Source organism: Panulirus ornatus, chromosome 38 (assembly GCF_036320965.1).
Source record: "Panulirus ornatus isolate Po-2019 chromosome 38, ASM3632096v1, whole genome shotgun sequence".
NCBI classification, from domain to species: domain Eukaryota; kingdom Metazoa; phylum Arthropoda; class Malacostraca; order Decapoda; family Palinuridae; genus Panulirus; species Panulirus ornatus.
In genome coordinates this window covers 731,754-745,171 of record NC_092261.1, presented here as the reverse complement: position 1 = coordinate 745,171, position 13,418 = coordinate 731,754, and the positions used below count along the sequence as shown (strand labels likewise).

Sequence of the window (13,418 nt, the reverse complement as noted above, 5' to 3'; positions counted from 1 at the left end):
GGATCAGGAGCGGCCGGTGTTAAGTTCGCCACTTTGTTTTATATATTGTTTACTTGAGTGTAGCACATGGAACTTCTCCAGCAATCCATGCTGTAAAGCTACAGCCTCCAGCAGCACCCATAGTGTAACACCACAACTTGCACCAGCACCCCATGTATGACACCACATCCTCAACCAGCATCCAAGGTGTGAAGAGCACCCCAGGTTTAACACCATACCCTGTACCAGCACCTCAGATGTAACACCACAGCCTGAACCAGCACCCTAGGTTTAACATCACAACCTGCACTAGCCATTCCCTTCAGGTATGGTAGTGCATGTGCAAAGGTCAGTGTTGCCCGATCTAAACTTTTCTCTTTTAATGTTGGAGGTTCCATTGATGGATAGAAATCCCCATCGAAGCCAAGCCATGCAGATAATTATGCAGATAATTATGCAAGGGAAAGTATTGACGAATTTTGAAGGAAGTGAATGATGCGCCTTTTAAAATGTACCAGGTTGTGGTTATTGGGAAACGCATGAATGGATAGAGAGTTCCAAAGCTTCGAGGTGCAGGGAAAGAAACAGTTATCAAAACAGCCCGACCTTGAGTTACCAACGGCCACATAATAGTCAGTGATGCAGCAGCTTGGCGAGTATTGCGTGGCCTAGGTAGTGGTGGGGGCACTTAAGCAGCCAGCTATCGGGAATAGAAACCAAAGTAATACCTATAGAGGAGGGAAAGTGAACCCATTGCAGCACACAGCAAGAGGGTTAAGATTTGAAGTTAGCCTGGGACAGTGTATAATGATGTCGGACCACTTTCGACTCTGTCAAATAAGGATGCAGAACTAGAACTACCCCAGATGTGAAAGCAGGACAGATCAGTCCTTGTATAAACGGAGCAACTGTTCAGAAAAAAAGAAATTTCGATGTTTAGATAGGACTCCCAGTTTCTTAAAGACAGACTTAACTATTCCTGTAATGTGGGTTTCCAACAAAGAGTGGATGTTACAGTAACACCAAGTATAGTCACTGAGTCAAGAGGTGGGATTACAGAACGGCCAAAGGAGAGAGGAATGTTGTGAGAAGTTTCCGATAGAGAGATGGGTAGAAACTGGATTTTGGAAGAATTAAACTTCACAAGATTTTGTCCACATCCACTGAAATATCTCATCCAAGTCTGAGGTTATTGAGGAACCTGTGTCGAGAAACGATGCAGATCGAGTGGGAGAAAGAACAGAGCTGAAGGATATATGGCGTTTCTGTTTTGTATACGTTTATTCCTACATATAAGTATGTATTTTAATGGAAATATAGGATATATATATATATATATATATATATATATATATATATATATATATATATATATATATATATATATTTTTATTTTTATTATACTTTGTCGCTGTCTCCCGCGTTTGCGAGGTAGCGCAAGGAAACAGACGAAAGAAATGGCCCAACCCCCCCCATACACATGTATATACATACGTCCACACACGCAAATATACATACCTACACAGCTTTCCATGGTTTACCCCAGACGCTTCACATGCCTTGATTCAATCCACTGACAGCACGTCAACCCCGGTATACCACATCGCTCCAATTCACTCTATTCCTTGCCCTCCTTTCACCCTCCTGCATGTTCAGGCCCCGATCACACAAAATCTTTTTCACTCCATCTTTCCACCTCCAATTTGGTCTCCCTCTTCTCCTCGTTCCCTCCACCTCCGACACATATATCCTCTTGGTCAATCTTTCCTCACTCATTCTCTCCATGTGCCCAAACCACTTCAAAACACCCTCTTCTGCTCTCTCAACCACGCTCTTTTTATTTCCACACATCTCTCTTACCCTTACGTTACTCACTCGATCAAACCACCTCACACCACACATTGTCCTCAAACATCTCATTTCCAGCACATCCATCCTCCTGCACACAACTCTATCTATAGCCCACGCCTCGCAACCATACAACATTGTTGGAACCACTATTCCTTCAAACATACCCATTTTTGCTTTCCGAGATAATGTTCTCGACTTCCACACATTCTTCAAGGCCCCCAGAATTTTCGCCCCCTCCCCCACTCTATGATCCACTTCCGCTTCCATGGTTCCATCCGCTGCCAGATCCACTCCCAGATATCTAAAACACTTCACTTCCTCCAGTTTTTCTCCATTCAAACTCACCTCCCAATTGACTTGACCCTCAACCCTACTGTACCTAATAACCTTGCTCTTATTCACATTTACTCTTAACTTTCTTCTTCCACACACTTTACCAAACTCAGTCACCAGCTTCTGCAGTTTCTCACATGAATCAGCCACCAGCGCTGTATCATCAGCGAACAACAAGTGACTCACTTCCCAAGCTCTCTCATCCCCAACAGACTTCATACTTGCCCCTCTTTCCAAAACTCTTGCATTTACCTCCCTAACAACCCCATCCATAAACAAATTAAACAACCATGGAGACATCACACACCCCTGCCGCAAACCTACATTCACTGAGAATTAATCACTTTCCTCTCTTCCTACACGTACACATGCCTTACATCCTCGATAAAAACTTTTCACTGCTTCTAACAACTTTCCTCCCACACCATATATTCTTAATACCTTCCACAGAGCATCTCTATCAACTCTATCATATGCCTTCTCCAGATCCATAAATGCTACATACAAATCCATTTGCTTTTCTAAGTATTTCTCACATACATTCTTCAAAGCAAACACCTGATCCACACATCCTCTACCACTTCTGAAACCACACTGCTCTTCCCCAATTTGATGCTCTGTACATGCCTTCACCCTCTCAATCAATACCCTCCCATATAATTTACCAGGAATACTCAACAAACTTATACCTCTGTAATTTGAGCACTCACTCTTATCCCCTTTGCCTTTGTACAATGGCACTATGCACGCATTCCGCCAATCCTCAGGCACCTCACCATGAGTCATACATACATTAAATAACCTTACCAACCAGTCAACAATACAGTCACCCCCTTTTTTAATAAATTCCACTGCAATACCATCCAAACCTGCTGCCTTGCCGGCTTTCATCTTCCGCAAAGCTTTCACTACCTCTTCTCTGTTTACCAAATCATTTTCCCTAACCCTCTCACTTTGCACACCACCTTGACCAAAACACCCTATATCTGCCACTCTATCATCAAACACATTCAACAAACCTTCAAAATACTCACTCCATCTCCTTCTCACATCACCACTACTTGTTATCACCTCCCCATTTGCGCCCTTCACTGAAGTTCCTATTTGCTCCCTTGTCTTACGCACTTTATTTACCTCCTTCCAGAACATCTTTTTATTCTCCCTAAAATTTAATGATACTCTCTCACCCCAACTCTCATTTGCCCTTTTTTTCACCTCTTGCACCTTTCTCTTGACCTCCTGTCTCTTTCTTTTATACATCTCCCACTCAATTGCATTTTTTCCCTGCAAAAATCGTCCAAATGCCTCTCTCTTCTCTTTCACTAATACTCTTACTTCTTCATCCCACCACTCACTACCCTTTCTAATCAACCCACCTCCCACTCTTCTCATGCCACAAGCATCTTTTGCGCATTCCATCACTGCTTCCCTAAATACATCCCATTCCTCCCCCACTCCCCCTACTTCCATTGTTCTCACCTTTTTCCATTCTGTACTCAGTCTCTCGTGATACTTCCTCACACAGGTCTCCTTCCCAAGCTCACTTACTCTCACCACCCTCTTCACCCCAACATTCACTCTTCTTTTCTGAAAACCCATACAAATCTTCACCTTAGCCTCCACAAGATAATGATCAGACATCCCTCCAGTTGCACCTCTCAGCACATTAACATCCAAAAGTCTCTCTTTCGCACGCCTGTCAATTAACACGTAATCCAATAACGCTCTCTGGCCATCTCTCCTACTTACATAAGTATACTTATGTATATCTCGCTTTTTAAACCATATATATATATATATATATATATATATATATTTTTCTTTCAAACTATTCGCCATTTCCCGCATTAGCGAGGTAGCGTTAAGAACAGAGGCCTGGGCCTTTGAGGGAATACCCTCACCTGGCCCAATTCTCTGTTCCCTCTTTTGGAAAATTAAAAAAAATGAGAGGGAAGGATTTCCAGCCCCCCGCTCCCTCCCCTTTTAGTCGCCTTCTACGACACGCAGGGAATACGTGGGAAGTATTCTTTCTCCCCTATCCCCAGGGAATATATATATATATATATATATATAATATACACACATATATATATATATATATATATATATATATATATATATATATATATATATAAAATGAGTGGAAAGGCCATTCTTCGTCTGTTTCCTCGCGCTACCTCAGTGAAGAGGGAAACCGACCAAGTATAATAAATAAATAAATAAATATATATATATATATATATATATATATATATATATATATATATAATTTTTTATTTATTTATTTTGCTTTGTCGCTGTCTCCTGCGTTAGCGAGGTAGCGCAAGGAAACAGACGAAAGAATGGCCTAACCCACCCATATACACATGTATTTACATACATGTCCACACACGCAAATATACATACCTATACATCTCAATGTACACATATATATATGCACACAGACATATACATATATACACATGTACATAATTCATACTGTCTGCCTTTATTTATTCCCATCACCACCTCACCACACATGGAATAACAACCCCCTCCCCCCTCATGTGTGCGAGGTAGCGCTAGGAAAAGACAACAAAGGCCCCATTGGTTATCACTCAGTCTCTCGCTGTCAAGTAATAATGCACCAAAACCACAGCTCCCTTTCCACATCCAGGCCCCACACAACTTTCCATGGTTTACCCCAGACGCTTCACATGCCCTGGTTCAATCCATTGATAGCACGTCGACCTCGGTATACCACATCGTTCCAATTCACTCTATTCCTTGCCCGCCTTTCACCCTCCTGCATGTTCAGGACCCAATCACTCAAAATCTTTTTCACTCCATCTTTCCACCTCCAATTTGGTCTCCCACTTCTCCTCGTTCCCTCCACCTCTGACACATATATCCTCTTGGTCAATCTTTCCTCACTCACTCTCTCCATGTGACCAAACCATTTCAAAACACCCTCTTCTGCTCTCTCAACCACACTCTTTTTATTTCCACACATCTCTCTTACCCTTTCATTACTTACCAGATCAAACCACCTCACACCACATACTGTCCTCAAACATCTCATTTCCAGCACATCCACCCTCCTGCACACAACCCTATCCATAGCCCACCCCTCGTAGCCATACAACATTGTTGGAACTACTATTCCTTCAAACTTACCCATTTTTGCTTTCCGAGATAATGTTCTCGACTTCCAACCAAACATTCTTCAAGGCTCCAAGAATTTTTGCCCTCTCCCCCACCCTATGATTCACTTCCGCTTCCATCGTTCCATCCGCTGCCAGATCCACTACCAGATATCTAAAACACTTTACTTCCTCCAGTTTTTCTCCATTCAAACTTACCTCCCAATTGACTTGACCCTCAACCCTACTGTACCTCATAACCTTGCTCTTATTCACATTTACTCTTAACTTTCTTCTTTCACACACTTTACCAAACTCAGTCACCAGCTTCTGCAGTTTCTCTCATGAATCAGCCACTAGCGCTGTATCATCAGCGAACAACAACTGACTCACTTCCCAAGCTCTCTCATCCACAACAGACTGCATACTTGCCCCTCTTTCCAAAACTCTTGCATTCACCTCCCTAACAACCCCATCCATAAACAAATTAAACAACCATGGAGACATCACACACCCCTGCCGCAAACCTACATCCACTGAGAACCAATCACTTTCCTCTCTTCCTACACGTACACATGCCTTACATCCTCGATAAAATCTTTTCACTGCTTCTAACAACTTGCCTCCCACACCATATATTCTTAATACCTTCCACAGAGCATCTCTATGAACTCTTAGCATATGCCTTCTCCAGATCCATAAATGCTACATACAAATCCATTTGCTTTTCTAAGTATTTCTCACATACATTCTTCAAAGCAAACACCTGATCCACACATCCTCTACCACTATATATATATATATATATATATATATATATATATATATATATATATATATATATAGGGGATAGGGGAGAAAGAATACTTCCCTCGCATTTCCTGCGTGTCGTAGAAGGCGACTAAGAGGAAAGGAGCGGAGGGTTGGAAATCCTCCCCTCTCTTTTTTTTCTTTTTTTTTAATTTTCCAAAAGAAGGAACAGAGAAGGGGGCCAGGAGAGGATATTCGCTCAAAGGCCCAGTCCTCTGTTCTTAACGCTACCTCGCTAACACGGGAAAAGGCGAATAGTATGATATATATATATATATATATATATATATATATATATATATATATATATATATATATATATATATTTTTTTTTTTTTTTTTCTTTTAAACTATTCGCCATTTCCCGCATTAGCGAGGTAGCATTAAGAACAGAGGACTGGGCCTTTGAGGGAATACCCTCACCTGGCCCAATTCTCTGTTCCTTCTTTTGGAAAATTAAAAAAAAAAAAAAAAAAAAACGAGAGGGGAGGATTTCCAGCCCCCCGCTCCCTCCCCTTTTAGTCGCCTTCTACGACACGCAGGGAATACGTGGGAAGTATTCTTAATCCCCTATCCCCAGGGATAGTATATATATATATATATATATATATATATATATATATATATATATATATATATATATATATATTTTTTTTTTTTTTTTTTTCCGCTGTCTCCCGCGTTTGCGAGGTAGCTCAAGGAAACAGACGAAAGAATTGGCCCAACCCACCCCCATACACATGTATATACATACATCCACACACGCAAATATACATATGGATAGAGTTGTGCGCAGGAGGATGGATGTGCTGGAAATGAGATGTTTGAGGACAATGTGTGGTGTGAGGTGGTTTGATCGAGTAAGTAACGTAAGGGTAAGAGAGATGTGTGGAAATAAAAAGAGCGTGGTTGAGAGAGCAGAAGAGGGTGTTTTGAAATGGTTTGGGCACATGGAGAGAATGAGTGAGGAAAGATTGACCAAGAGGATATATGTGTCGGAGGTGGAGGGAACGAGGAGAAGAGGGAGACCAAATTGGAGGTGGAAAGATGGAGTGAAAAAGATTTTGTGTGATCGGGGCCTGAACATGCAGGAGGGTGAAAGGAGGGCAAGGAATAGAGTGAATTGGATCGATGTGGTATACCGGGGTTGACGCGCTGTCAGTGGATTGAATCAAGGCATGTGAAGCGTCTGGGGTAAACCATGGAAAGCTGTGTAGGTATGTATATTTGCATGTGTGGACGTATGTATATACATTTGTCTGGGGGTGGGTTGGGCCATTTCTTTCGTCTGTTTCCTTGTGAAAAGGAGATGGAGTGAGTATTTTGAAGGTTTGTTGAATGTGTTTGATGATAGAGTGGCAGATATAGGGTGTTTTGGTCGAGGTGGTGTGCAGAGTGAGAGGGTTAGGGAAAATGATTTGGTAAACAGAGAAGAGGTAGTAAAAGCTTTGCGGAAGATGAAAGCCGGCAAGGCAGCAGGTTTGGATGGTATTGCAGTGGAATTTATTAAAAAAGGAGGTGACTGTATTGTTGACTGGTTGGTAAGGTTATTTAATGTATGTATGACTCACGGTGAGGTGCCTGAGGATTGGCGGAATGCATGCATAGTGCCATTGTACAAAGGCAAAGGGGATAAGAGTGAGTGCTCAAATTACAGAGGTATAAGTTTGTTGAGTATTCCTGGTAAATTATATGGGAGGGTATTGATTGAGAGGGTGAAGGCATGTACAGAGCATCAGATTGGGGAAGAGCAGTGTGGTTTCAGAAGTGGTAGAGGATGTGTGGATCAGGTGTTTGCTTTGAAGAATGTATGTGAGAAATACTTAGAAAAGCAAATGGATTTGTATGTAGCATTTATGGATCTGGAGAAGGCATATGATAGAGTTGATAGAGATGCTCTGTGGAAGGTATTAAGAATATATGGTGTGGGAGGCAAGTTGTTAGAAGCAGTGAAAAGTTTTTATTGAGGATGTAAGGCATGTGTACGTGTAGGAAGAGAGGAAAGTGATTGGTTCTCAGTGAATGTAGGTTTGCGGCAGGGGTGTGTGATGTCTCCATGGTTGTTTAATTTGTTTATGGATGGGGTTGTTAGGGAGGTGAATGCAAGAGTTTTGGAAAGAGGGGCAAGTATGAAGTCTGTTGGGGATGAGAGAGCTTGGGAAGTGAGTCAGTTGTTGTTCGCTGATGATACAGCGCTGGTGGCTGATTCATGTGAGAAACTGCAGAAGCTGGTGACTGAGTTTGGTAAAGTGTGTGAAAGAAGAAAGTTAAGAGTAAATGTGAATAAGAGCAAGGTTATTAGGTACAGTAGGGTTGAGGGTCAAGTCAATTGGGAGGTGAGTTTGAATGGAGAAAAACTGGAGGAAGTGAAGTGTTTTAGATGTCTGGGAGTGGATCTGGCAGCGGATGGGACCATGGAAGCGGAAGTGGATCATAGGGTGGGGGAGGGGGCGAAAATTCTGGGGGCCTTGAAGAATGTGTGGAAGTCGAGAACATTATCTCGGAAAGCAAAAATGGGTATGTTTGAAGGAATAGTGGTTCCAACAATGTTGTATGGTTGCGAGGCGTGGGCTATGGATAGAGTTGTGCGCAGGAGGATGGATGTGCTGGAAATGAGATGTTTGAGGACAATGTGTGGTGTGAGGTGGTTTGATCGAGTGAGTAACGTAAGGGTAAGAGAGATGTGTGGAAATATAAAGAGCGTGGTTGAGAGAGCAGAAGAGGGTGTTTTGAAGTGGTTTGGGCACATGGAGAGGATGAGTGAGGAAAGATTGACCAAGAGGATATATGTGTCGGAGGTGGAGGGAACAAGGAGAAGAGGGAGACCAAATTGGAGGTGGAAAGATGGAGTGAAAAGGATTTTGTGTGATTGGGGCCTGAACATGCAGGAGGGTGAAAGGAGGGCAAGGAATAGAGTGAATTGGAGCGATGTGGTATACCGGGGTTGACGTGCTGTCAGTGGATTGAAGCAAGGCATGTGAAGCGTCTGGGGTAAACCATGGAAAGCTGTGTAGGTATGTATATTTGCGTGTGTGGACGTATGTATATGCATGTGTGTGGGGGGGGTTGGCCCATTTCTTTCGTCTGTTTCCTTGCGCTACCTCGCAAACGCGGGAGACAGCGACAAAGTATAATAAAAAAAAAAATATATAATATATATATATATATATATATATATATATATATATATATATATATATATATTGGTGCATATGCATCTGGGCATGAGAAGAAAGATCATGAGAGGCAAGTGTTTTGGGAGCAGCTGAATGAGTGTGTTAGTGGTTTTGATGCACAAGACCGGGTTATAGTGATGGGTGATTTGAATGCAAAGGTGAGTAATGTGGCAGTTGAGGGAATAATTGGTATACATGGAGTGTTCAATGTTGTAAATGGAAATGGTGAAGAGCTTGTAGATTTATGTGCTGAAAAAGGACTGGTGATTGGGAATACCTGGTTTAAAAAGCGAGATATACATAAGTATACGTATGTAAGTAGGAGATATGGCCAGAGAGCGTATTGGATTACGTGTTAATTGATAGACGCACGAAAGAGAGACTTTTGGATGTTAATGTGCTGAGAGGTGCAACTGGAGGGATGTCTGATCATTATCTTGTGGAGGCGAAGGTCAAGATTTGTGGAGGTTTTCAGAAAAGAAGAGAGAATGTTGGGGTGAAGAGAGTGGTGAGAGTAAGTGAGCTTGGGAAGGAGACTTGTGTGAGGAAGTACCAGGGGAGACTGAGTACAGAATGGAAAAAGGTGAGAACAAAGGAGGTAAGGGGAGTGGGGGAGGAATGGGATGTATTTAGGGAAGCAGTGATGGCTTGCGCAAAAGATGCTTGTGGCATGAGAAGCGTGGGAGGTGGATTGATTAGAAAAGGTAGTGAGTGGTGGGATGAAGAAGTAAGATTATCAGTGAAAGAGAAGAGAGAGGCATTTGGACGATTTTTGCAGGGAAAAAATGCAAATGAGTGGGAGAGGTATAAAAGAAAGAGGCAGGAGGTCAAGAGAAAGGTGCAAGAGGTGAAAAAGAGGGCAAATGGGAGTTGGGGTGAGAGAGTATCAGTAAATTTCAGGGAGAATAAAAAGATGTTTTGGAAGGAGGTAAATAAAGTGCGTAAGACAAGGGAGCAAATGGGAACTTCAGTGAAGGGAGCAAGTGGGGAGGTGATAACAAGTAGTGGTGATGTGAGAAGGAGATGGAGTGAGTATTTTGAAGGTTTGTTGAATGTGTTTGATGATAGAGTGGCAGATATAGGGTGTTTTGGTCGAGGTGGTGTGCAAAGTGAGAGGGTTAGGGAAAATGATTTGGTAAATAGAGAGGAGGTCGTAAAAGCTTTACGGAAGATGAAAGCTGGCAAGGCAGCGGCTTTGGATGGTATTGCAGTGGAATTTATTAAAAAAGGGGGTGACTGTATTGTTGACTGGTTGGTAAGGTTATTTAATGTATGTATGATTCATGGTGAGGTACCTGAGGATTGGCAGAATGCTTGCATAGTGCCATTGTACAAAGGCAAAGGGGATAAGAGTGAGTGCTCAAATTACAGAGGTATAAGTTTGTTGAGTATTCCTGGTAAATTATATGGGAGGGTATTGATTGAGAGGGTGAAGGCATGTACAGAACATCAGATTGGGGAAGAGCAGTGTGGTTTCAGAAGTGGTAGAGGATGTGTGGATCAGGTGTTTGCTTTGAAGAATGTATGTGAGAAATACTTAGAAAAACAAATGGATTTGTATGTAGCATTTATGGATCTGGAGAAGGCATATGATAGAGTTGATAGAGATGCTCTGTGGAAGGTTTTAAGAATATATGGTGTGGGAGGCAAGTTGTTAGAAGCAGTGAAAAGTTTTTCTCAAGGATGTAAGGCATGTGTACGTGTAGGAAGAGAGGAAAGTGATTGGTTCTCAGTGAATGTAGGTTTGCGGCAGGGGTGTGTGATGTCTCCATGGTTGTTTAATTTGTTTATGGATGGGGTTGTTAGGGAGGTGAATGCAAGAGTTTTGGAAAGAGGGGCAAGTATGCAGTCTGTTGTGGATGAGAGAGCTTGGGAAGTGAGTCAGTTGTTGTTCGCTGATGATACAGTGCTGGTGGCTGATTCATGTAAGAAACTGCAGAAGCTGGTGACTGAGTTTGGTAAAGTGTGTGAAAGAAGAAAGTGAAGAGTAAATGTGAATAAGAGCAAGGTTATTAGGTACAGTAGGGTTGAGGGTCAAGTCAATTGGGAGGTAAGTTTGAATGGAGAAAAACTGGAGGAAGTAAAGTGTTTTAGATATCTGGGAGTGGATCTGGCAGTGGATGGAACCATGGAAGCGGAAGTGAATCATAGGGTGGGGGAGGGGGGCGAAAATTCTGGGAGCGTTGAAGAATGTTTGGAAGTCGAGAATATTATCTCGGAAAGCAAAAATGGGTATGTTTGAAGGAATAGTGGTTCCAGCAATGTTGTATGGTTGCGAGGTGTGGGCTATGGATAGAGTTGTGCGCAGGAGGGTGGATGTGCTGGAAATGAGATGTTTGAGGACAATATGTGGTGTGAGGTGGTTTGATCGAGTAAGTAATGTAAGGGTAAGAGAGATGTGTGGAAATAAAAAGAGTGTGGTTGAGAGAGCAGAAGAGGGTGTTTTGAAATGGTTTGGTCAAATGGAGAGAATGAGTGAGGAAATATTGACCAAGAGGATATATGTGTCAGAGGTGGAGGGAACGAGAAGAAGTGGGAGACCAGATTGGAAGTGGAAAGATGGAGTGAAAAAGATTTTTGAGTGATCGGGGCCTGAACATGCAGGAGGGTGAAAGGCGTGCAAGGAATAGAGTGAATTGGAACAATGTGGTATACCGGGGTCAACGTGCTGTCAATGGATTGAACCAGGGCATGTGAAGCGTCTGGGGTAAACCATGGAAAGTTGTGTGGGGCCCGGATGTGGAAAGGGAGCTGTGGTTTCGGTGCATTATGACATGACAGCTAGAGACTGAGTGTGAACGAATGGGGCCTTTGTTGTCTTTTCCTAGCGCTACCTCGCACACATGAGGGGGGAGGGGGTTGTTATTCCATGTGTGGCGAGGTGGCGATGGGAACAAATAAAGGCAGACAGTATGAATTGTGTACATGTGTATATATGTATATGTCTGTGTTGTATATATATGTGTACATTGAGATGTATAGATATATATATTTGCGTGTGTGGACGTGTATGTATATACATGTGTATGTGGGCGGGTTGGGCCATTCTTTCGTCTGTTTCCTTGTGCTACCTCGCTAACGCGGGAGACAGCGACAAAGCAAAATAGATAAATAAATAAATAAAATATATATATGTGACCAAACCATTTCAGTGGTTTGGTCACATGGAGAGAGTGAGTGAGGAAAGATTGACCAAGAGGATATATGTGTCAGAGGTGGAGGGAACGAGGAGAAGTGGGAGACCAAATTGGAGGTGGAAAGATGGAGTGAAAAAGATTTTGAGTGATCGGGGCCTGAACATGCCGGAGGGTGAAAGGCGGGCAAGGAATAGAGTGAATTGGAATGATGTGGTATACGGGGTCGACGTGCTGCCAATGGATTGAACCAGGGCATGTGAAGCGTCTGGAGTAAACCATGGAAAGTTGTGTGGGGCCTGGATGTGGAAAGGGAGCTGTGTTTTCGGTGCATCATACATGACAGCTAGAGACTGAGTGTGAACGAATGTGGCCTTTGTTGTATTTCCCTCACGCTACCTCGCGCACATGCTGGGGGAGGGTATTGTTATTTCATGTGTGGCTGGGTGGCGATGGGAATGAATAAAGGCAGACTATGAATTATGTGTATATATGTATATGTTTGTGTGTATATATATGTATACGTTGAGATGTATAGATATGTATATTTGCGTGTGTGAACGTGTATGTATATACATGTGTATGTGGGTGGGTTGGGCCATTCTTTCGTCTTTTTCCTTGCTCTACCTCGCTAGCGCGGGAGGCAGCGACAAAGTAAAATGAAAAAGGAAATATATATATATATATATATATATATATATATATATATATATATATATATATATATATATATATATACACGCACACACACACACACCTAAACCTGGTACCCATTTGTCGACCAGCCCTGAGGGGAAGATGACCACCTGTGTTCGGTGTTGGCTGATAGCCTTACTCAAGATTCGAACTCTAGCTGGTCTAACCCAAGGATGATCCTTGCTGAATTATTGCCCATAGCGGTAACCACTACATCATGTTGGCCGAAAGAGCCTTGCTGTGTGTGTTATGGGGGAGGCCGGATGCGGGCAGTTAGTGGGGATTACCAGGGACTCATTACCTCGGGGTGGCAGGGG

The 13,418-nt window shown here is 42.6% G+C and overlaps 1 protein-coding gene across 1 annotated transcript in view; it reads right to left on the bottom strand.

Annotated features, from left to right (window-relative positions):
* The window catches only part of LOC139760760 (astakine-like), a 33,506-nt gene that overhangs the window by 15,410 nt on the left and 4,678 nt on the right, over positions 1 to 13,418 (bottom strand). The window lies entirely within an intron of this gene.